General features: G+C 45.2%; 1 protein-coding gene across 2 annotated transcripts in view; it reads left to right on the top strand.

Annotated features, from left to right (window-relative positions):
• FXR1 (FMR1 autosomal homolog 1) overlaps positions 1-26564 on the top strand; it is a 1545230-nt gene that overhangs the window by 1099152 nt on the left and 419514 nt on the right. The gene's annotated exons all lie outside the window — the stretch shown is intronic.

The following is a 26564-nucleotide window of genomic DNA, read 5'->3' as shown; positions in this document are numbered from 1 at the left end:
CTTTAAATCAAGCCATACACCTTCCTACCTTTTACCCCAATCCTCAAAACAAAGGGGAAAGGCTGCTACATTTCTTAGACATCCATAGCCAGCTACGTTACTATTTGGACAGAACAAAGTCCTTCAGGAAATCAGAACAACTCTTTGTGCCCTATGCTGTAGGGGCTCAAGGGAAGCCAGTTTCCAAGCAGACTATTTCAAAGTGGATAGGCCACTGCATACGGTTTTGTTATTCCTATCATGGGAAATCTGTTCCTACAGGTATCAGATCACACTCCACCAGGGCCACAGCTACCTCTACAGCCTTCCTCAGAGGAGTTCCTACCAAAGATATTCTGGAGGCAGCCACTTGGAGTTCTGTACATACCTTCACAAAACACTACCACCTGCCTTTATATTCCAGGACAAGAGCAGGCTTTGCCACTGCTGTTTTGCAGGGCATTCTGGCTCAACCCAGTTCCTCCTAGTACCTACCACCCTGTGCGTAGCTTTGGGATTCTACCCATCTGTGATTACTGCAGCTGTATGCACGATGAACATAGTACAGTTTTGTACCTACCATAAATGTAGATGTTCGAGTGCTAATACAGCTGCAGTACAGGTTTCCCTCCCTCCTTCCCCACTTGGTAAAGGCATGGGGCCTAACAACCTGTTCATACAGCCTGACTGGGTTATCCTTCTAAGGTTTATTTGCTTGCAACCACTGTTTTTGGATTATATTGCATTACATGTATACGCATATAAGCATAATTTATGTATTGCCTTCTTTCGGGGGGGCACCTGACATCTGGGGCAAGAAAGAATGAAGAACATGGCGTCGGTTGTGTCTTATATACTCTGGCCTCACTAACGTCAGAAGAGAAAGCGATGACAACCGACGCTGGACCAAGACTTTGGAATTCGGCCGACCGAGGGACCGCCTGACGGCAGAAAACCCATCTGTGATTACTGCAGCTGTATTAGCACTCGAACATCTACATTTATAGTAGGTACAAAACTGTACTTTGTCAGTTTCACATGGTTAAATTCTAGTAATTTCTCCTGGATCAGGTGAAACAGAACCTTGACGGGAAAGAAGGTAAAGCTGTCCAAAATGAGATGTTTGAGTTATGCAGCAACACTTCTCAGGTGGCTAAACACTCTTTGTAGTGTGACTTTCATTTATTTATTTATTTTATTTATTTATTTTATTTATTTAACATTTGTTGACCGGGAATGTCCGACTAGGTTCCACAGAGCCTGTTTTCAGCGGAGGCCCGGGGAGAAATGCTCCAGATGCATGTCTTTGGAATGTGGGAGGAAACCCACACGAACACAGGGAGAACATGCAAACTCCACACAGAAGGCACCCCAGCTGAGATTTGAACCGGAGAACCTCTTGCTGTGAGGTGACAATGTTAACCACTGCACCACTGTGCCTTCATGTTCTAGAAACATGAAGCAGGGCATCAGCCACTGGGTTAGTTATCAGGAAACTTGCCTGATTAAACAACAGTCCCTGCCTGACCATGTCAAAGAAGAAAATCTGGATCATTTTAGACAAAATTCCTCTTTGGGCCCCAGGTACAAAATGTTTTCAGAAGTCTGGAGGAAAAGGCTGATGCTATGCAGACAGTCATGGGCTTTCTGTAAGTACCTCCATATAGTTTTAGTAGAGTCTTTCCTACTAAGACTTTGCTGTTTCCTGCTTCTCAACCAAAATCCACGAGCAGGAGAAGTACAAGAGGCAAATGGCCAAGAAGCTGTCAAGCTGACACAGAGACTGGGCCTAGAGTGTCACAATACCAGGGATCTTGCAGGGAGCAGCTATGAATCAGACAAGCACATCCCTAACCACCCCCCCTCCAAACCGCTTCCCCACAAGGCGGGAGGCAATCTTTTCTCTCCCTCTTTATAAGCAATAGATCAATATCACCCAGGATAGGTAGGTGGGTTCTAAGCATCAAAAGATCATGATATAGAATGCAGATGTCCTTCATGGATGCATCTGCAGTCATAACAAGTGGGTTGTCCTGTCGTCAGGCAGCCCTGCAGTCGGCCGGATTCCAAAGTCCGGGTCCGGCTTCGGCTGATGTCGCACTCCACCCGACGTCATCTCTGTTGGTCTTCGGGTATAAAAGCATCAGCCGACGCCATTTTCCCCAGTCTTTCTTGCCGCGCGGCGCCCGAAGCAGAAGCTGTTCGCAAGTGCCGGTCGGTCGGATCCAGAGATTACTTCTACCGAATACTACTTCGAAGACTTCTAAAGCTAAGTACCCGTTGGGGACTCTTTCTTGCCTCAGCCGATGTCAGAAAAAGTTAACAATTGTTTAACCTGTGGGAAACAAATACCTCATAAAGATTTCCACTCTTACTGTCTGCCTTGTTTAGGCCCAGCCCACGACGTAGCAGCCTGTTCGGCCTGTGCCTCTTTCAACCGGCGAACGCTTAGGCGCCGGTCGGAGTTTGCAGAACAGTTTTTCGGTACTGATTTTGCGTACATTATGCCGTCGGATCCTCTGACTACCCAATCTACCAAAAAAACGCAAAGATAAAGACCGACACTCGCGGTCGCGGTTTCGGCCGAAACCACGGTAAAGCAAACATGAGTGTCTCGGTTTCGGCCGAAACCGAGAAAACTGATCAAAGTACAGCTGAACCTATTCTTACAACTGAGGCCCCTGCTACAACTCTTGAATCGACCTCAGAAATTGTACCCACTACGGTGGTTGACTTATCAGACACCATCCCCTTGGATGTCTCTACCCCAGCACGTGGTGCTGCTAGGCCTCCAGCAGCCATGTCCATTAAGGCCTTCGCCAGGGCTAAAGCAGCCAAGACTACTAAATCAGTGCCTGTTAAACCCCCCCACATCCAGGCCCTCTTCTAGTTCTCAAATGCTTTCTTTGGCAGAAGATTTAATTTCTTTAATTAGAGGATCTCAATCTCACCCAGACAGGGCCTCTCAGCCCCCAGAGAAGAGACCTAGGGCAGAGCCCCCTGAGCCAGTGTCTTCTGATGATTCTGCTGATGAATCAGACATAACTGACCAGCCAGAGGCTCCCTTCTCCAATTTTGAAGATTCTGATGCTGAAGAATCCATTCCAGCTGCTTCCCCACCAGAAGAATTCTCCTTTGGGGAAACCTTGCATGCCATGCGAGAACAGTTCCAATGGCAGCAACAGGATTTTTCAGACTCCAGAAAAGACTTAGGACCTTTCTGCACCTCCCACAGCACAGGCCCTTGGCTATACCTCCTGTTCTCTCTGTGGTGGATGATGCTTTCAATGATGTTTGCTCCGCTCCAGACTCTTTACCCCAGCCCCTGCCAAACCAGACAGATTTTACAGGGTGCCAGATACTCATCACCACCTTTACAAGGCCCCTCTTGCAGACCCAGAAACTATATCCCAGGGTCCCAAGGCAGTAGCCGACCACAGCTAAAACCCTATTCCTTCTGAAAGGGAAGCAAGGTCATTAGACAGATGGGGTAAAAGGTCTACACTTCAGCTACTCTCTCAGCTAGAGCTTTAAACTGTCAGTTTCACATGATACAATACCAAGAGTTTATGCTTGATCAGTTAACTAAAAACTAACCACTGATGAATCTCTTGATAAGAAATATGTATTAGAGATGGTAAATAACATACAACAAGTTAGCAACCATTCCTTAAAATGTGGCTATGATGCACTGGAGGCTTCATTTAGATCAGCCATGACAGGCACAGTGATAAGAAGGCATGCATGGCTAAAGGAACAAGCTTTACCGGATCATGTTAAAGCTAAGTTGCTAGATGCTCCTATGGACAAGACAAGTTTGTTTGGTACACCTGCCCAGCAGGTTATGAAGAAAATGGAAGAAAAGGCAAAATCTGTTCAAACTGTCAAAGATTTCTTGCAGGTTCAACCCCCAAGGTTTAGCAGGAACTGGCCTGCCAAAAATTGGTCCTTTCCTGACTCCACAAAATTTCAAAGGGGCAGGAATAGACGTTCCAGAGGCAGAAACCAATCCAGAGGAGGGGCCTACAGAGGACGACAGTGGCAAGGTAACAACAGAGGCACAGACACAGCCACTGCCACTACATCAGCACAACCACAGTGACTTAATCCTAACTCCGCCTACCAGGGAACAAATAGCAGCTCCTCTAGGCGGAAAGTTAACCTTATTTTCAAAGAACTGGCACTACATAACAAAAGACAAGTGGATTTTACAAACCATAGATCAAGGTTACCGGTTTCACTTCCACACTCTACCAGTCAAAAGAGGAATGCCAAATCTACCTCCAAATCAAAAAACAGAGGCTCTACGCCAGATAATGGAGTTAGCAAACATGAGAGCTGTGGAAAGAGTGCCAACAGCAGAACAAGGAAAGGGGTTCTATTCCAGACTATTCCTCGTTCCAAGAAAGGAAAAAGTTGGAGACCAATTCTCGACCTGTCCACCTTAAATACATACATCATTGTCCCAAAATTCAAAATGCTGACCCTACAGCAACTTCTTCCCATGCTGGGCAAGGAGTCTTGGCTGGTAACTCTAGATCTCAAGGAGGCATACCTGCACGTCCCCATTCGACCAATCTGCAGAAGATACCTCAGATTTCTTGCAGGATCAGAGCACTATCAATTCTCAGCATTGCCCTTTGGCTTATCTACTGCGCCCAGAGTATTCACAAAATGCCTGGCATCAGTAATCGCCCATTGCAGACTACAGGGAATTCAAATTTACCCATACCTGGACGACTGCCTACTACAAGGGGACAACAAAAGCAAGCTGACAACAGGTTTACAAAGGGTCATTTACTTGCTACAAGGACTGGGATACACAGTCAATTTACAAAAGTCAAGGCTGATACCATCCCAAACAAGGACATTCTTGGGCGCGGAATTGGACACAGTACAACAAATGGCATTCCTGACTACAGTAAAACAAAAAGAACTTCCTCTTTACTTCTTGGCACTAACAAAACTGAACAAGTTAACAGCAAGAAAAGTTCTGCAGGCCTTGGGCTTCATGGCATCATGCATAATCTTGGTCCCATTTGCCAGACTACATATGAGGAAACTACAGTGGTACCTAAAGAATTTATGGTCCCAACACAGACACAGTCTAGAAACAGAAATCCCACTAATTCCATGCTTAAAACAGGAGTTCCTATGGTGGGCTCAGGCATGCCAGTCAAACCCAGGCCTACCCTTTCGCAGATGTCAACCAAGCCAGACCATCACAACAGACGCTTCAGACCTAGGATGGGGGGCCCACATGCTGGACAAATGCGTGCAAGGATTGTGGACACAGGATCAACTTCACCTACACATCAATCTAAAAGAAATGCTGGCAGTAAAACTGGCAATCCAAAAGTTCAAACCATTCCTCAAAGAGGGCCAGTTGATGATAAGGACAGACAACACCACAGTCATGTGGTACATCAACAAACAGGGAGGCACTCATTCATACCCCCTATGCAGAATGACCTTGGAGCTGTGGACCCTGGCACTCAGCTACAACATTCAGTTACAGGCAATATTTGTACCGGGAAAGACAATACTCTAGCAGACATATTAAGCAGAACCACTTCGGATGCCCACGAATGGAAGCTGCACCCGGACATCTTCAAGACCATCTCAAAGAAATGGGGAATGCCACAGATAGACCTATTCGCATCACCTTTCAATCACCAGCTCAGAAAATTCTGCACAAGGACATTCCACCCACTAGCATGGAAAGTGGACTCACTCTCCTTCAACTGGAAAGGCCTAACAGCATATGCATTCCCACCTCTTCCTTTGATACACAAGGTACTACTAAAAATCAAGGAAGAACGTCCAAGGATAATCCTGATAGCTCCAAACTGGCCAAGACAACACTGGTACCCACTACTGAAGAGCATGTCTCGGAACAATATGTGGCCAATACCCTGATGCCTTTGATGTTAACTCAGAACAACTACAGCATCATACATCCAAACCTAAAACGCTGCAACTGACTGCATGGAACATCACATAGCAGCAGCTAATCCAGAACTTTCCCAAAGAGTTAAAGACATTATTCTTGAAGCACGCAGACCTTCAACAAGAAGGAACTATGCTGGAAAATGGAAAAGGTTTGTCATTTGGAGTACGGAAAGAGGAAAAGATGTGTCAAACATAGATATGCCTAACATTCTGGAGTATCTGGCGAACTTCTTCATTCAGGCCTGTCCTACTCCTCCATCAAGATACATGCATCAGCTATTTCAGCAGAATACAGCTTTGATCCACCTGTTTTTCGCACCCTTTGCTCAGGCAGTTCCTCAGAGGAATCAAGAATGTAAAACCTCCAAGGAAACCACCATTACCAGCTTGGGATTTAAACTTTGTGCTAGAAAAGTTGACACTATCACCCTTTGAACCAGCAGCAACAGCAGACCTACAACACCTGTCATGGAAAACTGCCTTCCTACTGGCAATTACTTCAGCAAGGAGGGTTTCAGAACTACAGGCCTTAATGGCAGTGCAACCCTTCCTAATCTTCCACCAAGATAGAGTGTCCATGAGGACTAATCCTACATTTATGCCCAAGGTGGTATCCAGAGTGTCTTTAAACCAGGCAATCCACCTACCTACCTTCTTTCCCAACCCACAAAACAGAGGGAAAGAATACTGCATACCTTGGATGTACATAGACAGCTACGCTACTACTTGGACAGAACAAAAAATAGCAGAAAGACTGACCAACTTTTTGTAGCCTATGCAACAGGAAGGGAAGGAAAAGCTATTTCCAAACAGACAATCTCCAAATGGATAGGAAATTGCATACGATACTGTTACTCCTTCCATGGAAAACCAATTCCACAGAACATAAGACCTCATTCTACAAGGGCAACAGCCACTACCACAGCCTTCTTACGAGGAGTGGCAACCAAAGACATTATTGAGGCGGCTACTTGGACCTCCGTGCATACATTTGCCAAGCATTATAATTTGCCTCTATATTCCAGATCCTGAGCAGGATTTGCCACTGCTGTACTGCAAGGGATCCTAAACACACCATAATCTACTTTTATCCTCCTCCCCTAGTTGGCTATGGTATTCTACCCACTTGTTATGACTGCAGATGCATCCATGAAGGACATAGTAAAGTTTTGTACCTACCATAAATGTAGATGTCCGAACTGGATAGCATCTGCAGTCAGGATTACCCTCCCGCCTTCCCCTCTGTGGTACTCCTAGGGTGTTTACCCTCCTAATAGCTAGCTGTTGGGGGGGAGTCTTTTATGGTGTATTTGTTTGTATATATGTACATATATGCTTATTTTTTGTGTTTACCTCTATCTATTTGGAAACATTGGCATCTATCCAAATTTTAGCCTGCAAGAGGGCTACTGGCATCTGGGGCAAGAAACACTGAGGAAAATGGCGTCGGCTGATGCTTTTATACCCGAAGACCAACAGAGATGACGTCGGGTGGAGTGCGACATCAGCCGAAGCCGGACCCGGACTTTGGAATCCGGCCGACTGCAGGGCTGCCTGACGACAGGACAACCCACTTGTTATGACTGCAGATGCTATCCAGTTCGGACATCTACATTTATGGTAGGTACAAAACTGTACTTTCTCCACCCTTCCAAGGTTTTCAGGCTTACCATCTGCCACAGAAGGGCAGTTTGAGGTGCGGGTTCATATTCAAGCTCTTTTAGTACAAAGCTCCATAGAACATGTCCCCTTAAAAAAGTACATGATCTACTCCGTTATTCCAAATCCTAAGAAAAGAAAGGTCATGGAGACGCATTTTAGATCTTTCAAAACTAAACAAATTTCTAATAGTCCCACAATTCAAAATGCTTACTTTGCAAAATCTCCTGTCAGTGATGTTCACCCAGTCAGTCATGGTCTCCCGGGACTTGAAAGATGCCTACCTCCTTATCCCCCCTGCATAGGATCATAGGGAATACTTTTGCTTCAGGACGCTTTATGTTCACTTTCAGTTCTGTGGCTTGCCCTTTGGTTTGTCTACCACTCCAAGTGTTATCACCAGATGTCTGACTACAGTAATTGCCAATTGCAGAACAAAGGGCATCCATATTTTCCCCTATCGAGGCAACTGCCTCATTCAGACAGACTTAGTGGAATTGTTTATCTCTTCTCTCCAGATGACCCTGCACTGCCTAACCAAATGGGGATTTTCTTTCAGTCTGAAAAAGCCCAACCTCCTTCCCTGTACTAGAGTAATATTCCTAGGTGCAGTGTCAACTCCAGAAAGCCTTTTTACATCAAGACAGGATTACCTTTCTCACCTGTTTCTTTTAAGTAATGACACAGCATTAATCAACCACTGCCAGAGAACTACTCAGGGACCTGGGATATATAGCTTCTTGCATTCTGATGATAACCCTTGTCCAAATTGCATGTGAGAAAAATCCAGAGGTACTTAAAAAGTGTGTGGTGTCTACACAAACCCCCCTTAAACTATAGGGTAACTCTGTTCCCCTGTGTCAAAAAGGAGCTCCTGTGGTGAACAGTCATGCACCTTAAACCCAGGACTCCTTTTCAGTATTCAGACAGGACATCAAATTTCCATGTTGCGCAACTTATAAACAAAGGTATGGCATCTAAGTCCAAGGAAGTCATTGTTCCACTGTATTCAGCATTCATCAGACCTGTCATTGAGTACAGTGCCCCCTTTGGTATGTACCTAACCAGGCATATCCAACAGTTGGAACGTCCACAGAGGTTCCTCACTAAAAGAATGCAGGGCATAAGTAATATGTCCTATGCAGACCGCCTCAACGCCCAATCCCTGTATTCTGTCTCCTACAGGCTTTTGAGGAGAGATCTGTGCCTAGTATACAGGGCATTGTCAGACCCCCACTCTGATGGACCTCCTGCATATCCACAAAACAAACAGCACAGAATTACCCTGTGATATAAATAGGACCTGCTGGAGAGGTAGGTATGTATCCCAGAGACTACCCCGTCTATGGGACAGGCTCCCCATCCATGTGAAGCAAAGTTTCTTCTTAACCCAATTCAAATGCAGCTTGGACAGTTGGATGGGAAACTGGAAATTCATCCCTGGTTTGGCACCTATGTCTCTAATGGACAGAGGTAACCTGTAAATGTAAATGGTTCATCTCCCAGGCACATGCTTACACTTATCAAGGGTATCAGAACTTGTCAGAGATTTAGGATGCATGGCTTGACTTAAAAAAGGCCGTTGTGGTCATTAGTCTAGTAAACATCTGTGGACCTATGAACCTAAATGCTAACCATGGACTTCTTGAACCTTGCATTGGTCACCTACTCTGGAGAAATGAGGGTGCAAGGCAGGTGTGAGAGCCTACCCCAAAGAAAGCATATCAGCCTGAAGGAAATAATGGTTGTTCAAAGAGGCCTTCTGCCTTTCAAACAAATTTGGACACAAGGCACTGTACTGATTAGACAGACAACAATACAGTAATGCAGTGTATCAACAAGCAGGGAGATGCACACTCCTACCACCTGTACCACGTGCCCATGTTTCTGTGGTGATAGCACAGAAGATAGGACTGTATTTTCTGACTCTGCCTACCAGGAAAAGAAGATTTAGTGGTTCACTTCTGCATGCCGTTGACAGACCTGCACAAATGGATGCTAAGGAGACCCGTATTTCAAAAGACTGCCAAAATAAGTTGGTTGTGCCAGAAGTAGACCCGTTTGCCTCAAAAGAGAACAGACAGATCAACAAATTTTTCTTAAGGGCCCCAAATGGCAGGGTCTGGAGGACAGATGACATCTCCTTCCCTGGACAGGTCTATTTGTCTTCATCTTCCCTCTGCTACCCCTTATCCCTAGAGTCCTCAAAAAAAAGGGGGTGGTGAGGACAGGCCTAGGATGATACTGATAGCACTCCTCTGGCTCAGACAGCACTGGTTCTTCATGATCCTCAGCATGGTCGAGGAGAATCCATAGGTGATGACCTCCTCTCTCAGAACAGGGAAATCTGCATGTATCCCATCTTGACTACACTGAAACTGGCCGGGTGGATAAGATCCTCATCCCCTCCAGACCGTCTTTTGACAAGGATGTCTTACTAAGCCTCAGAGAGGCTGAGAGGTGAAAGTCATATGCCTCAAAATGGAAACTATTCTCCCTCTGGTGTTGAACTAAGGAGCAGCAACCTTTTACAAGCTAAACTTCTTTTGTCTCATCTTACCTCAAAGAATTATACTCCTAAAGGGCTTTCCCTTCCCCTCTGTTAAAATACATACTTTTGCCATTTCGGTCTGTCTGCCTGTGCCCTCAGCTCTCTCTTCTCATCCTCCCCTTAAGCAGTTTCTCAAAGGTATCAGACATCTCAGGCCCCCTAAGAGGACTCCCCTTCCCTCCTAGGACTTCAATTTCCTTCTAGAAAAACTGACCTTACCACCCTTTGAGTGTACTGCATTTACTGATCTCAAATTCACCACCCAGAGAATGGTGGCGCTCACTTCAACTAGAAGAATTTCAGAGTTACAAGCACCAGGTAAGGTAGCTTTTCCTTCTCTGCCATAAAGACAGTGTGTGTCCCTGTGAATCAGCTGTTCATTTATGTCTAGGTAGTTTCTGAACTCTCTCTAAAAAAAAAAAAAAAACAATAAGATTCCCAGTCAGTGTTACCTGAAAACCCTAAAATAAAAAAAAATGTCAGATAGTTTGTCAAAGGTTACTCACCTTTTGTTAAGTATTTTCATTCCTATATTAAGTGTGGGACATCTTCAGAAAAAAATAAATTCTTTACCATATGTTTCATGCATAAACTACACCCACATAATCATGTTCTTCAAAAATACAACCAGTTATAATTCTATAATTTCTTTGTATTAAATCAAAATACGTCATAGTATTGTATGAAAATACTCACTTAAATGCAGTATGTTCTATAAAACTATACAGATTAATAGAAATAAGAGCCATAAAAATATTAAAAAGTTAATAATCTAGCCCTCTTCTTAATTAATTAACTGCTTATAATTTTCATCATTAATGCTGGGTGTTTTTTGCAGCATCCAATAGGAGTTGCCAGTATGATTCTTTTGTCTCCAAGTAAGCAATACAGTCGCACATACCCTCCAGTTAAAAAGTGGCACTGCCTCTAAAATGAGCAATAAAAACTTTTTGAGATTTTCACAAATAGGAATGTGTCTGGTAAGGTCATTTGTATTAATCCCCCTTCTTATTGCATATAAATGCTGATAAATCCTTTCCTTTTATGATTTTTCTGTTTTGCCTGCATAAAATGCAGGAAAAGACAAACATTAAACCAAATAAATTACACCTTTGGTGTTGCAAATTAATTTACCATTGGGTGCCAATATTTTGGGATATCCAACAATTGTTATGTTTGTTGCCTTGTAGATAAACCTACATTGGAAAAAGATCCACATTTTTTTCATTCCCTTAACACCTCTGTAGGGTAGAGACATTTTATTTGTTCCCTTCCCAGATTGGTGTTTTAAATTCTTACCCCTCTTATATACTAATTTTGGTACAGCAGTCAGCATTGGAATTATGGTTCCACTACCTGTGTGCTTTTTCTAATCAATATGTCTTTAATCTTCCAACTCTGCTATTGCAGTCCAGTGCCATCGCTTTGGTAAATTATTGGTTACCCACTACTTGCTTGTTAATGCTGTTTGGAAATCCTGTCAGGAGCTGAAATTTAGTGTCTCTGCTTAAATAATTTCTTCCATAACCCTGTTAATTAATTCTTCAGGGTAACTGCCATCTAGAAACAAGTTTAAAAATATTCAGTTTGCTTAAAAACACATTGCCCCATGATATTATCCTGGATAATTATACCTACCATTTACTTCTTAATGTTTTTAACGCCACATAGGATGGCAGCTTTTATAGCGTAACAGGGTATTGGAATATGTGCTTTTCGTGTATATCAGTCTTATCTTTTGTCTTTTCTATTCTTTGCCAGTATCACATCTAAATAACCAGTACAATCATTGTGCCACTCACTTTTACAGTCAAAAATGACATTGTTGTGATGATATAAGTTAAGAAAGATTCCAAAAACTCAGTACTCCCTGACCAAAGAAAAAGATGTGATTCAAAAAGTGAGAATAAGTAATAATGTCTTGACAAGCTGTGGATTAAATTTATGCTGCAAACACTCTTGAAAGTTATGGAGAGTCATTTGGAACTGCATAATGATGCTATTTTCAGCTAAGAAGGTAGCCTTTCACCTTATTTTTAACACCTTCATTAAATTATTACCAAAAACGTAGGTACACAAACATTAATAGAAAACAAACTATATTAACTTTTTGTTTTTATACATTATACGTGCATCTATTTTATTATAGGTTCATAGGCAAGTACTAGGTTAGCTGCCCTTGCAGACCATTTTATGCCTAGCCCATTTCCCTTTTTCTGCTCGAATTAACCTAACCCATTTGGTTAGAGATTGGATTTACTCATCCCACGGTCAGTAATTATATATTATCCCTAATGACAGTAACTGGGATTATACCATAGATAATTTGAGGGGACCCATGCATGGGGTAAAGCATTTAAGAGCTGCCTCTGAACATTAGTAATACAGGAGGCAGTCCTGGGGTAAATTGTCTGTTTTTCATCCACAATCCAAGTTGCACTTGAATATGGACAGTGATGAACTTTGTTTCATATGGATGGGGAGTCTTGTTATTTCCTTGTAACAACTGTCAGTCACGCCAACATTACACAAATTGCTCAATTAATTCCTTCATTTAAACCTCACTCCAACTCCTGAACATTATTCTACTTGTATTACTCTGACAAATTCCATTAATTTCTATGTAATTTGCTCCCTTCCTTTTCTAAAGACCTCAGTTCTACTTTTCTTTCTCTCTCTCTCTTTAATACTTCAGTTACAGTTGTTTTTTTATTTTGATTTATATTTTCTTGTAATTGCTTTTTTGGCAGCCAGTAACATTAAACTTAATAAGGCCTAACTGGTTGGGCAATTCAGATCCTGTGTCCCAGTTCAAATTAATAATTTCCTTAGTTATAGCCATTTGCTGTCCTAGTCCTTCACCTTATTCTTCTCTCAAAGGAATAACTCCAAGTGGGTTGGCTCTGATCACACTAGTAGGCTAGATGTGGCAATATAACCTCAGCCTTTACTTATTTCCATGGCTGTAACTGTCTCTAGCTGAATTGCAGTCTTACTGTCTAGACTGACTTGTGTTTCAGTCTGGGTGATTTGTAGCACTGCCTAAAACTTGTTTTGCCTTCACAGCTGAAACAAACATATGTTCCATAATTATATCAGCGTATTTGTATATTTCAGATGTTACTGATATATGGCTGTCTTGGGTGTACTTCACCCCTTGTGATACCTACCATATGCTTCATTTTTAAAGAGCTTAATTCATCATGTTTATGACCGCCTTTTATTCCCATTACCTCCATTTTTTGTCAGTCTGCCTAGTAGAATACTATGTTGTCTTGTTGTATAACAGGACTCTGCCATGGGTCTGATCTCTGATTGAAGTTCTTCTGATCTGGGCACTTGGGGACATCATCCTTAAACATTGTTGTCATAACTATGATTATTATTAGAGGGTCAACCATGTCCCCTTAGTAAGACATGTTAAGATCCACTGATGTCTAGTTCTGCTTGTCTTTGGAGGTATTTGTTGTTTATGATAACCCCATGATTCAGTCATATCATATACAAATTTATTGAGGCTTATTTCCTTTGTGGGTTTTCTGTTTGCATGTTCTGCCTTAACACAGGTTTACACTGCCCTGGAGAGGAGTCCTTAACATAGGATTGTAGGTAAATGGGAGGAGTTTGGTAGCCTTTGAAAGTTTTAGATGCTGAGCTGACAGAATCCTTCCATCCTGGAGTCAAGCAGTATTGATATGGTCCTACACATCATCATTATGATAATTGTATAATTTTCATTTCTGCCAAAAAGATTGCCACCTTCAATGTCTGTTCTGCGTATGTGAAGAGAATCTGATTTCCTTCTCTAAGCACTGTGCTACTTTCAAATGGAAAACACTTAAATGGGCACAAACTTTGAAGGTCTACCTGTAACATAAAAAGCTTGAGCTCTTAGTATGGCTGGAAACTCCACGATAGTAGTCTAGGGAAATGCCAAACAGTGGAGTCACAGGACAGTCGCACGACTGTCTATGCCAGCAGAGCATAAGCTGGTTGTCCCCCACCCCAAACACATCAGTGTTGCCATACAACTGCTGTAACAGTAAGTCTGCAGTGATATACCAGCAGACCAGAAAATTCACCTATCTTGTTGACAGTGTGAGGGAGGAAACCTCTGTCTGGCAGCCGGTGTAGCTCAGTGGGCCAGGGACAGTAGCATGTGTGATGGTGTTGATGATTCGAATCTGGCAGCATCCAACATCTTTTGCATGTGAGATACACATGTGGTGGTGGTCACATAGACTGTCAGAACCCCCTCAGTCTATTACTGCAAAACAGCTGGACAAAGCCAGAGTGAATGGGGGGCACAAAGGGCCATACCTACAGACAGACATTATACACGCCCTTAGTAACTTAGCAGGTGGCTAGTTTAACAGCAGGCTGCAACAGGGCAGATTAGCTGCAGGATGTAAAGGCCAACGGTGAAATGTGTCAGTAGGTACAACAAGTCAGAGACCGATGTAAAGTATAGCACCAGAAAACCACAGATGTATGAGGAACACAGCAGAGATATGGGGCAAAATGCTGGACATTCTGCAAAAACATGCACAGGGAGAGGTATGCCAACTTTCACCGTGTATGTGGTGTTTCACCATATACCCCAGTCACATTATACCTCTCAACTTCTGACAGCAGGAAATCTGTTGAAATAAAGTGAATAAAAGTGGGACCAAGGCCTACAACTTGGGACAGGTTTTAAGTAATTGCCCCTGCAGCTGTAGAATGTGGGTAGAAGAACAGGTCCTGCATTCGCATGACTCTCCTGCTGAAAGTCAAATATCTGTCAGTATTAATTTACTGCAGTCTTGACTGATTTGCCACTAATTTGCCAGAAAACAACAATGTTTTGAGAAATGGGTCACAGATATGTGTCAAGGGTCTGGAGAGTCTGTGAAGCTCTCTAAAGTTCTGAGGTTTGAGTCACATATTAAGGTCAGCAAATGGCCGGGGAATGTCTTGGACAATATCAGCCAACTGCAGAACTGTGGTAACAGGTGCAGCAGCCAATGGCCTTCAACACACAATAATCCCTGACTGGAGTACAGGTAGCTCTGGCATGGAGTCACCTTGTCAGTACTGACAGTCACACTGGGCAAGGTCCTACACTTGGCTAACTTGAGGCCATGTCTGTTATCTCTACCACCCAAAGACCTGCTATGTGGAAATATGTCTGTACAGACATACAGCTACGTATACATATCTGTCTCTCCCTATCCCTCCCCACGCTTGATTAGTGTCTTTATCAGTATGTCGCGTGTACACACACACACACACACACACACACATATATATATGTGTGTGTGTATATATGGTATAAATGTGTATATAGTTTTATATATAAAGTACAATGAGACATAGACTCCCCACATACTTCTACAGAACACATTTACATTACTGACACACACAACTACATTTTTGGAGACAACCCTGTTGTACAGATTGATATATATATTGCCGGGGATGTACAAATGTTCCCACATACCCATGAATGCTGAGGTTATCTACACATACACAGCACAACAGCTGTCCGATGGCACCAGACCAAGGCCGCATCAGTACATAATCCACTCGTCCGCAGACCCCTGAGCCTGTGGGCTGTCACCCTGCAGACAGACATAGGTACACAGGTGGTGTAATGTACAATGGGTGCAAAGCAGTCCTTGGACAGGCCATATTGTCCCTGGCCACATGTCTGCATATCAAACATATGGCCAGACTGGTAAGTGTACACACACAGCAGGGTTATTACCAGATATCCCACCCCTAGGGCACTAGGTACAAAAACAGTACCAAGCAGTATCACTCTGCAGGCCACACATGCTGTCTGACATAAGGCCACATGTCCTTCAAGAATGCAACTGCAGTCATAACATATGGGTTGTCCTGCCTCTGGCAGCCCTCGGTCGGCCGAATTCCAAAGTCTGGGTCCGGCGTTGGTTGGTGTCGCCTCCTCTCCGACGTCACAATGGCTGGAGTATAAAGGCATCAGCCGACGCCGTCTTCTTCAGTCTTTCTTGCCGCGCGGTGCCCGAAGCAGAAGCAGTTCGCAAGTGCCAGTCGGTCAGCTCCTGTGTTTACAGTACCGAAGCCATCTAAAAGCTAAGTACCCCATTGGGGAACATTTATTCTTGCCTCAGCCGATGTCAGAACAAATTGAGAAAGTTAATAACTGTTTGTCTTGTGGTAAACAAATACCTCATAAGGACTTCCATTCTCTCTGCCTTCCTTGCCTGGGCCCAGACCACGACGTCTCGGCCTGTGCTGCCTGTGCTTGCTTTAATAAGCGCCGGGCAGAATTCGCCGAGGACTTTTTCGGTGAATCCTTTGCGTATATCATGCCGTCGGATCAACCGACAACCCAATCTGCTAAAAAACGCAAGGACCGGGACCGACGTCCTCGGCCCACGTCCACTACCGATGCTACTCCTAAACCCTCTACTAGCGCTCCGGTCCTCTCGGAAGTGGTAAATCAACCGCTCCAGGCCGACGACACAGCGTTAACACGACCTTCGGTCTCGGAAATTTCTCCGGTGCCGGTTGTGGATTTTCCTCCGGAAACCGAAGTTCTGGATCTACCCGACACCATTCCTGTGGACAATGTAACGCCTGCACGTGGGGCTGCTAGGCCTCCTGTTTCCATGTCCATCAAGGCCTTTGCACGTGCTAAGGCCGCCAGTCAGACCAAGGCCCATCCTAAACCTGCCCGGGCCCCTTCATCTGATAAGCAGATCATGTCTCTGGCTGCAGATCTTATTTCCCTTATCAGGGGGTCTCAACCTCATCCGGACAGGGGTTCTCAGCCACCTGCAGAAAAAAGGCCTAGAACTGAACAGGCGGACGACCTCTCCTCGGATGAAGCCTCTGGGGATTCTGAGCATTCTGATACCCAGGAAGAACCCTACCAGGCCTACGAGGACTCTGATGCTGAGTAATCAATTCCCTCTGCCTCCCCTCCAGAGGATTTCTCTTTTGGTGAAGTCCTGCATTCCATGAGGGAACATTTTCAATGGCAGGGTCAGGAATTCTCTGACTCCAGGAAAAGGCTTCGTACTTTCCTCAAGCTTCCCCAGCACAGACCCCTGGCAATCCCTCCAGTTATGGATGTTTTGGATGATGTTTTCTCTGACTCCAGTGCCAACCCTGATTCTCTTCCTCCTGCTTCTGTCAAGCCGGACAGATATTACAGGGTCCCTGACACTCACAAGCACCTTTTTAAGGCTCACTCTGTGGACCTAGAAACTATTTCACAGGGCCCCAAGGGAGTGGCTTCCTCCTCTGCCAAAAACCCACTGCCAGCTGACAGAGAAGCAAGGTCCCTGGAGAGATGGGGTAAAAAGTATATACCTCTACTACCCTAGCCATGAGGTCTCTCAACTGCCTTTTTCACATGTTTCAGTACCAAGATTTTCTCCTGGATGATTTACAGAAAAAGTTAGCCTCTCCTGAGCCTATTGATAAGAAGGCACTGCAGGATCATATTCATAACACTCAGCAGGTTAATAACCATTTTCTGCAGTGTGGTTATGATGCACTGGAAGCTTCATGTAGGGCAGCTATGACTGGGGCTGTAATACGTAGACATGCTTGGTTGAAGGATCAGTCTTTGCCTGACCATGTTAAAGTAAAGTTATTGGATGCACCTTTGGAAAAACAAAAGCTTTTTGGTGCTACTGCACAAGATGTATTGAAATCCATAGAGGAAAAAGCAAAGTCAGTACAGACAGTCAAGGATTTCCTTCAGGTTCAGCCACCCAGATTCAGCAGAAACTGGCCCTCCAAGAATTGGTCCTTCCCCGGCTCTGACAAGTTTCAAAGGGGAAAAAGCAGACGTGCCCGAGGTAGAGGGCAATACCGAGGATCTTACAGGGGATGCCAATGGCAACCCCCAAATCAAAGAAGTGGCGCAGACAATTCAGCTGCATCACAAGGACAATCACAATGACTTGACTTTCGTACCGCCTACAAAGGTTCAAAGAGAAGCACCTTTGGGCGGAAAATTAGCTTTATTCTCACAAAACTGGCATATCTTAACCAAGGACAATTGGATTCTGGATTTGATAGACAAAGGTTACAGATTCCACTTCCACACATTACCAATAAAACAAGGCATGCCAAACCTGCCACATCATCAAAGGGCAGAGGCACTCAGCCAGGTTTCCAAGCTATTAAGTATAAAAGCAATAGAAAGGGTTCCTCCTCAGGAACAAGGCCAGGGATTTTATTCAAGACTGTTCCTTGTTCCAAGAAAAGAAAACAAATGGAGACCCATACTGGACTTGTCAACTCTAAACACTTTCCTCATTGTGCCAAAGTTCAAAATGCTGACGTTGCAGCAACTTCTTCCCATGTTGGCAAGGGGTCTTGGCTGGTCACTCTGGACCTCAAGGAGGCATACCTGCATGTCCCAATCAGACAAAGTTGCAGAAGATACCTCAGATTTCTTGCAGGGACAGAGTATTATCAATTCTCAGCATTGCCGTTTGGCTTATCTACTGCGTCCAGAGTGTTCACGAAATGCCTGGCATCAGTAGTGGCACACTGCAGGCTGCAGGGGATTCAAATATACCCCTACTTGGATGACTGTCTCATACAAGCAGACAACAAGCAAACCTTAAAAGGGAATTTGGACTATGTCATGCATCTACTGCAGGCCTTAGGATACACAGTCAACGTTCAGAAGTCAAACTTACTACCATCCCAACAAATTATATTCCTAGGAGCCAAACTGGACACGGAAAAACAAATGGCCTACCTCACAGAGGAAAAACAACAGCATTTACCAGAGTACTTCAAAGGCCTAGCAAAGCTTTCCCAGCTGACTGCAAGGAAAATCCTGCAGGCCCTGGGTTTCATGGCATCTTGCATCCTTCTGATACCTTTGGCAAGACTTCATATGAGAAAGCTGCAATGGTATCTAAAAAACTTATGGTCTCAACACAACAACAGTCTAGAGGACATAATCCCACTTATTCCATGTCTACAGAAGGAATTTCTTTGGTGGGCTCAAGCCAGTCAACTAAACGAAGGCATGCCTTTCAACAGACCTCAACCGGACCAAATGATAACAACAGACGCCTCAGACCATGTTTGGGGGGCGCACATGGAGGGCAGATGCATTCAAGGTCTTTGGACGCCAAAGGAAAGACATCTGCACATAAACCAAAAGGAGATGTTGGCAGTGATACATGCCATCGAGACTTTCGAAAAAACTCTAAAACAGGGACATTTACTGATAAGGACAGACACTACTGTCATGTGGTACATAAACAAGCAGGGAGGCAGTCATTTTTACCCCCTCTGCAGACTAACAATGCTTCTCTGGGAAAAATCCCTGAGCCTGAGGATACATTTACAATCCCAGTTTGTACCAGGCAAGGACAATGTACTGGCGGACAATCTGAGCAGAAATTTCTTGGATCCACACGAATGGATGCTGCACCCTCACATTTTCTCTCAACTGGCAAGGACATGGGGAAGACCGGACGTAGATCTTTTTGCTTCCCACTCAAATCATCACCTGGAAAAGTTCTGCACAAGGACGCACCACCCTCTAGCTTGGAAAACGGATGCTCTCTCCTTCAGCTGGAATTCTCTAAAAATGTTTGCATTCCCTCCCCTGCTGACCAAGGTGATATTGAAGATCAAAGCAGAACAACCAACAGGCATCTTGATAGCTCCAGACTGGCCGAGACAACACTGGTACCCATTGCTATTGACCATAACTCGGACCAAGCCATGGCCTCTGACCCTATGGCCCCTGCTCCTAACTCAACACAATTACAGGATTGTACATCAAGACCTGAAAACATTGCATCTGACAGCCTGGAGGCTACTATGACTTCAACACCAAACTCTCTTTCTAAATCTGTTCAAGAGATCTTGCTGGAAGCACGCAGACCTTCCACCAGAAAAACCTATTCAGCCAAGTGGAAGAGATTCAGTATCTGGAATGCCAGCAGGGGTCAGGACAAAGCATTACTGAGTATTCCTCAAATATTAGAATACTTGGCAGAACTATTTCATACTGGACTCTCATACTCCTCAATAAAGATTCATGCCTCAGCAATCTCAGCAAAATACAACTGTGACCCTCCAGTGTTTTCGCATCCTCTGCTAAGACAGTTTCTAAGAGGGATAAAGAATATCAAACCTCCCAGAAAACAGCCAGTACCTGCATGGGACCTCAACTGCATGTTGGAAAAACTAACTCTTCCTCCATTTGAGTCAGCAGCAACCTCAGAAATGCAATTTCTGTCATGGAAGACAGCCTTCTTATTGGCAGTCACCTCTGCAAGAAGAGTTTCGGAGATACAGGCACTCATGGCAGTGCCCCCCTTCCTCATTTTTCATCAAGACAGAGTCTCTCTAAGAACCAATCCTACATTCATGCCAAAAGTAATTTCCAGGGTGTCTCTAAATCAAGCTATTCATCTACCTGCATTCTTCCCCAATCCTCAAAATAGGGGGAAAACTTCTGCATACTTTGGACATACACAGACAATTACACTACTACTTGGACAGAACCAAGGCCACCAGAAGGTCTGACCAGCTGTTTGTAGCCTATGCTGCTGGAGTACAAGGAAAAGCAATCTCCAAGCAAACAATTTCAAAATGGATTGGACATTGCATCAGATTTTGCTATTCTTTCCATGGAAAAGGTGTGCCAGCCAATATCAGGCCACATTGCCACTTCCACAGCTTTCCTGAGAGGAGTGGCAACAAAGGACATTTTAGAAGCTGCTACATGGAGCTCCGTGCATACATTTACCAAGCACTACAACCTGCCCTTATACTCCAGATCCCGAGCAGGCTTTGCTTCGGCAGTCCTGCAGGGGATTTTAGCTACACCATCCTTCTCATAGTTCCATCCACCCCCAGCTTGGCTATGGTACTCAACCCATATATTATGACTGCAGTTGCATTCTTGAAGGACATAGTACAGTTTTGTACCTACCATAAATGTAGATGTCCGATAGATATGCAACTGCAGACGGATTTTCCCACCCTCCTACCCCTCTGTATCCTTCCTTTTGGGTCCCTAACCTTCTTCCCTTCAGCTGGGGGTATCTCCTATGGTGTATCTGTTTATTACTGTTGTGCATGTTTGGGATTATTTTATCCATTTACCAAATTTTAGCCTTCCTAGGAGGGCACCTGACATCTGGGGCAAGAAACACTGAAGAAGATGGCGTCGGCCGATGCCTTTATACTCCAGCTGTTGTGACATCAGAGAGGAGGCGACACCAGCCGACGCCGGACCCAGACTTTGGAATTCGGCCGACCGAGGGCTGTCTGAGGCAGGAAAACCCATATGTTATGACTGCAGTTGCATATCTATCGGACATCTACATTTATGGTAGGTACAAAACTGTACTTTATGCATACTCTACAAGTACTGTGCCTGCATCAACATATACAACAGACAAAACTTGTGGCGCATGTGATAGGTACTGTGAGCTGTAGTGTGTAATACTAAATCTGATGTTGTAAATCTTCATTCATTACTGATAGGACTTCGGTTCCGTCCTCGGAACCAACACGGCTGTTTCCAAGCTCGCGCCAGCTAAAAACGCTCAGCTAAGACCTACCCATAATGCCCCTCTCTTAGTCTCTTCAGATCTCATTTGCCGCGTTCCTCGTCAGATGTGCCTAGCCTCTCTCTCAAAGCTAAGTGGACAATTTGTGTATTTTGTGTAGTTTTTCTCTCAACTTTGTTCTTTTTAGTCAGTCTCACTATTTTCTCCTCTCACCTGTAACCTGCTTCTATTTCTTACCCTCCATCTTTGGTAGTTAACCCTTTACCATCGTTGGTACTGTCCCTCTCTCCTACCTTTGGTAGGCCCTCTTTTTACCACTTGTGGTATTAAATACCATCGTTGGTACTCTCTCTTTTCCCTCTTTATCTTCCTAAAAAAAAAAAAAAAAAAAAAAAAGCCTTTTTCTCTTTCACTTGTTTCCTTCTGGGTAATTTTGTTGTCAGTACACTATGTCAGACAAAGTTAAGCTGGGGTTTAAACAGTGCGACAAGTGTGGGTGAAAGATGCCCAACTCGGGTGGTCATGCTGTGTGCATTTACTGCTTGGCCGTGGACCATATAAATGCTTCTTGTGACATCTGCTCTAGTTTTAGTAATTTCACTCTAGCAGAGTGCAAAAACAAGCTAATCTTGAAAGGTTTAGTCAGAAGGCCTTTTTTAGAGGCTCTCTCTGGGTTGGAGGTCTCATCACCTCCTAAAACCAAGAAACACAAGTAGAAACGGAGTCACTTGGTTCCTACATCCCCAACCGTTATGGAACTGAGTCGGCACAGAGTTTCTCTGGCACCCTCGGCGCAGACTACTTCAGCACCAGGCCCTCTGTCTTCTCCCTTGGTGCCATCTCTGATGTTGGCTCCTATTTCGGTTCCAGCTTCGGCACCATCGTTTTCAGTGCCATCCTTGGTCCTGGCACTGGCTTTGACAACCATACCCACTTCGGCACCATCCCCGGCCACGGTGCCGATAGCTTATTTGGCTGCACAGACTATGACCTCCGTTCCTAAGGTTGAGCATCTCCCACGAACCAGATACTCTCCAACTTACAACCCTTTTTCAGGGTACCAGTTTAGCCCCTTTATTGAAAGACCTGACTCTCCTTCAGCAGCCTCCTATAGATCCACCAGGAGCCTTTCTGAGCAAGATGTAGTACGGGTTGTGGACCAGCTTCTGGCAGCTAGGGAATTGCCCACCCCGGCTAGACCTTCTGTTCCCTTTGGCATGGAACCCTTCACATCATACTCACCTGTTTATCCTCCGGCCTCTACCCAGGCCCCGGAGATCTTGGTACTGATGTCCACCGTGGTGCATACTGTCTCTGCTCCGACTGCAGAGTTTCCACTGTCAGCACCGACCTCCCTTACTGCATCAGCTCCATTGGAACTAGTACACACTCAGAGCAGTGTTTCGGCTACCGGCACTGTGGTACCTAGTGTGGCACCTATTTTTTCTCTGGCACCGTCTATGTCCACGGCTCCGACAGCTTCCAGTCCTCTCAGAGCTCCTCACCTAGAGGTGGGATCCTCAGGGCGGGGTGTGATCCCAGTTCCGATGTTGTCCTTCTCGGTTCTGGGCTCCCATCCCTCCTCGGACGGGCCTGCTTTCCAGCTGATGGAGAGGGTCCTTGCCTCCACAGGCTTGCAGTCAGCACCAATGGCATCGACACCAGAACCCCTCTCTAGCATGCAGCTGTCCCAACCCCCTACTTTAGGATCCCGGGCACGGAGCCGCAAGACCTCCCTTTGAAGGGAACCCTTTCTCCAGAGTCTTCCTCAGAAGATCCCACTGGGGAGCCACCCCGGAAGAAACAGTGCAAGAGGAAACACCTTGGTTCCCCCAAGGAATCTATCACTGAGGACACCGATTGCAATGAGGGAGAGGGGTCCCCACGGTCTACCCCAGATGACGTCGCATTTGGAGACATTCTCGAAATCCTCAAGCAGAGGGGAGACTGGAAGTCCTCTAACCCTTCAGAGGAATGTGTGTTTTTGCAGGCCTTCCGTACCCAGCCATCTACTTCCTAGGCGACCCCACCTACAGTTGAGCTTATAAAGCTGATTGTGCAGCGTGCCTGGAAGGCCCCAGACAATGTAGAACCTGTCCCCCAGAGGCCAGACAAAATTTTATCCACCCCCGAAGACCAGCCCAACTAGTCCAAGCAGCTGACGGTTGATTCCATGGTCGTGGAGGTGGCCACCAAGAGGGAACTGCACTGTCCATCCTCCAAACAGGGAGTCTCGGGCCATGAACAGACTAGGGAAGCAGACCTATGCTTCAGCGACCTTTGCCATTCGGTCGCTGAACTATCTGTCACACTTCACTCGCCTCCAGAAAGACCTGATTTCTGAAATGTCTACCTCTTTGTGGGGGGTACTGCTTGATGAGGTGCGTGACTCTGTCGCCTCGCAGATAGCTACCCTAGAATCTGTCTCGAACTCTTCAATGCGTTTGATATCTCACACCATCGAGGGGGCAGCTCGAGCTGCCGCATCAGGCATTGTCATGAGATGTCATGCTTGGATGCGTTTGTGTGATTTCTCAGACTTCTTTAAATCTTCCTTAGTCAGCACGCTTGACGAATCTGCATTTTTTGGTCCCAAAGTACAAGACACACTAGCACGAAGTGCAAAAGACGGAAAGACCGTGTCTACTGTGGGCATACGTTTTTCCACCCCCCCCCCCCAGAGGTCCTACTCCAGAACCCAGAGGGGAGGGAAATTGTGGTTCAAGAAATCCCAGTGATCTTTTTGTGACACTCGTGGTGAACAATCAATCCCCCTGGGGCAGAGGAGGCAACTCATCTTGAAGATGCACCTTTCGGGGTAGAGGGGGTCCGTGTAACCAGGGTGCTAGAGATTCCTTCTCCGGCGAATCTACCAGCGCTCCTGAGTAGCAACCAGATTGCTTTCCTCTGGAAGCAGTCAGGGGTAGTTTTTCTCTGCACCTACCAGCCTGGCAACTTATTACTACTGATGTTTGGGTGCAGACAATAATATCCAGAGGCTACCATATCACATTTGATTTAATTCCCAGACCCGTCAAACCCAATCAGAGGGAGGTAGCAACCTTAGAAGTAGAAAAGCTGCTAAGAAAAAGTCATCCAACCAGTCACCAGACCAGAGAAGATCCGGGTTTTACTCTAGGTTCTTTTTAGTGCCAGAAAAGACAGGACTGGAGACCCATCTTGGATCTCAACCTATTGAACAAATTTATGAAACCTCAAAAATTTTGGATGGTCATAGTACAGTCCATTCTCCCCTTTCTAGGGAAGGACAACTAGATGTGCTCTATAGATCTCCAGGATGCATATTACCACATAAAGATGGACCAGCGCTCCCGGAGATTTCTCAGCTTCCGGCTGGGAGCCAATCACTACCAGTTCATGGTACTGCCATTCGGTCTCTTGACAGCCCCCCGAGTGTTCACCAAATGTATGGCAGTTGTAGTAGCTCATCTTTGACTACAAGTATTTCATGTGTTTCCTTATCTAGATGATTGGCTCCTTACCACCTTGACCAGGAATCTTCTAACCCGCAGCCTCTCTTACACTCAAGGCTTCACTCTCTGCTTGGGGATTGCGATCAACAAGGACAAATCTCAAATGTCCCCAACAAAAACACTGGAATTCATTAGAGCGGTCTTCGAAACAACATCCTGTCAAGCTTCCCTCCCTCCTCACAGGCTTTTGAAAATAAGACACCAGATCCAAGCCCTCCTTCCACAGGCCTTTGTACCAGCACGCCTTGTACTGCAACTCTTAGACTCTATGGCAGCTGCCATTACCCTACTGGTGAGGTTGCACATGAGAATATTACATTGGCTCCTTTCTTCACAATGGTCGAGCTTAACCCACCCACTCGGCCACATGATATGCCTTACGAACCTATGCAAGAAAGAAATGCTATGGTGGATGAAGCCAGAATCAAGTCTTTGGTGTCGAACATTGTCTCCAGCCCAGGGCCATGGTGACCATGGATGCTTCCCTGTTAGGAGGCGGGGCATTTCCAAGGCACCTGGTCCCCCATGGAGGCCAGTTTGCACATAAATGTCCTGGAATTGAGGGCAGTCCTCTTAGCATTGCAAGGGTTCCATACGTCCCTCCCTTCCGGGACCATTGCAATTCAGTTGGACAACATGTCAAGTCATCTGATATATAAACAAACAAGGCGGAACCAGTTCTTACCCCCTGTGTCGGGAAGCTATGAGGATTTGGCACTGGGCGATAGCTTCCAACCGCTTTCTTATAGCAACGCACATTACCGGGACAATCTGAGCAGGAACATCCTGATGCCTCACGAGTGGTCCCTCAATCTTGTACTAGTGGATAGGATCTTCTGCCGCTGGGGCAGGCCTTGCTGTGATCTGTTTACTTCCCCTCTAAACAACAAATGCAGAAGCTACTTTGCCCTGATTCCCCCTCAGGGGGAATCACTGTGGGATGCTCTAACGCACGATTGGCCCTCTGGTCTACTGTATGCCTTTTCCCCTCATCCCAAAATTCCTCCAGAAAGCTCAAAGGTTGGAAAGCAAAGTGATCCTCATTGCCCCTTATTGGCCCCATCAAGTCTGGTTTCCTTTCCTATGGCCTCATCTGATTCACAGCCCGTGGATCCTCGATAATCTCAAGGTCTGGTGTCTCACCCTCAGGGACTGATTCACCCCAATCTCCACAGCCTCAAGCTCACAGCTTGGTTCCTCCATTTCTGATGATTGACAGGCTGCCTGTTATCTCATCTCCCATCCATGAGATTCTTCTGGCTTCACACAAGCCTTCCACCAGAAAAATGTATTCTAGTAAATGGACTAGGTTCTCTACTTGGGCCAAAGATCAGAACATAGACCCTTTCTCTATGCCTATTCAAAAGATCCTACAGTACCTGACTACTCTTC

Source organism: Protopterus annectens, chromosome 4.part1 (genome assembly GCF_019279795.1).
Source record: "Protopterus annectens isolate FY-2018-M chromosome 4.part1, PAN1.0, whole genome shotgun sequence".
Taxonomy (NCBI): domain Eukaryota; kingdom Metazoa; phylum Chordata; order Ceratodontiformes; family Protopteridae; genus Protopterus; species Protopterus annectens.
Note: the sequence above shows the minus strand (reverse complement) of the source record. Positions and strands in the feature narration are given on the sequence as shown.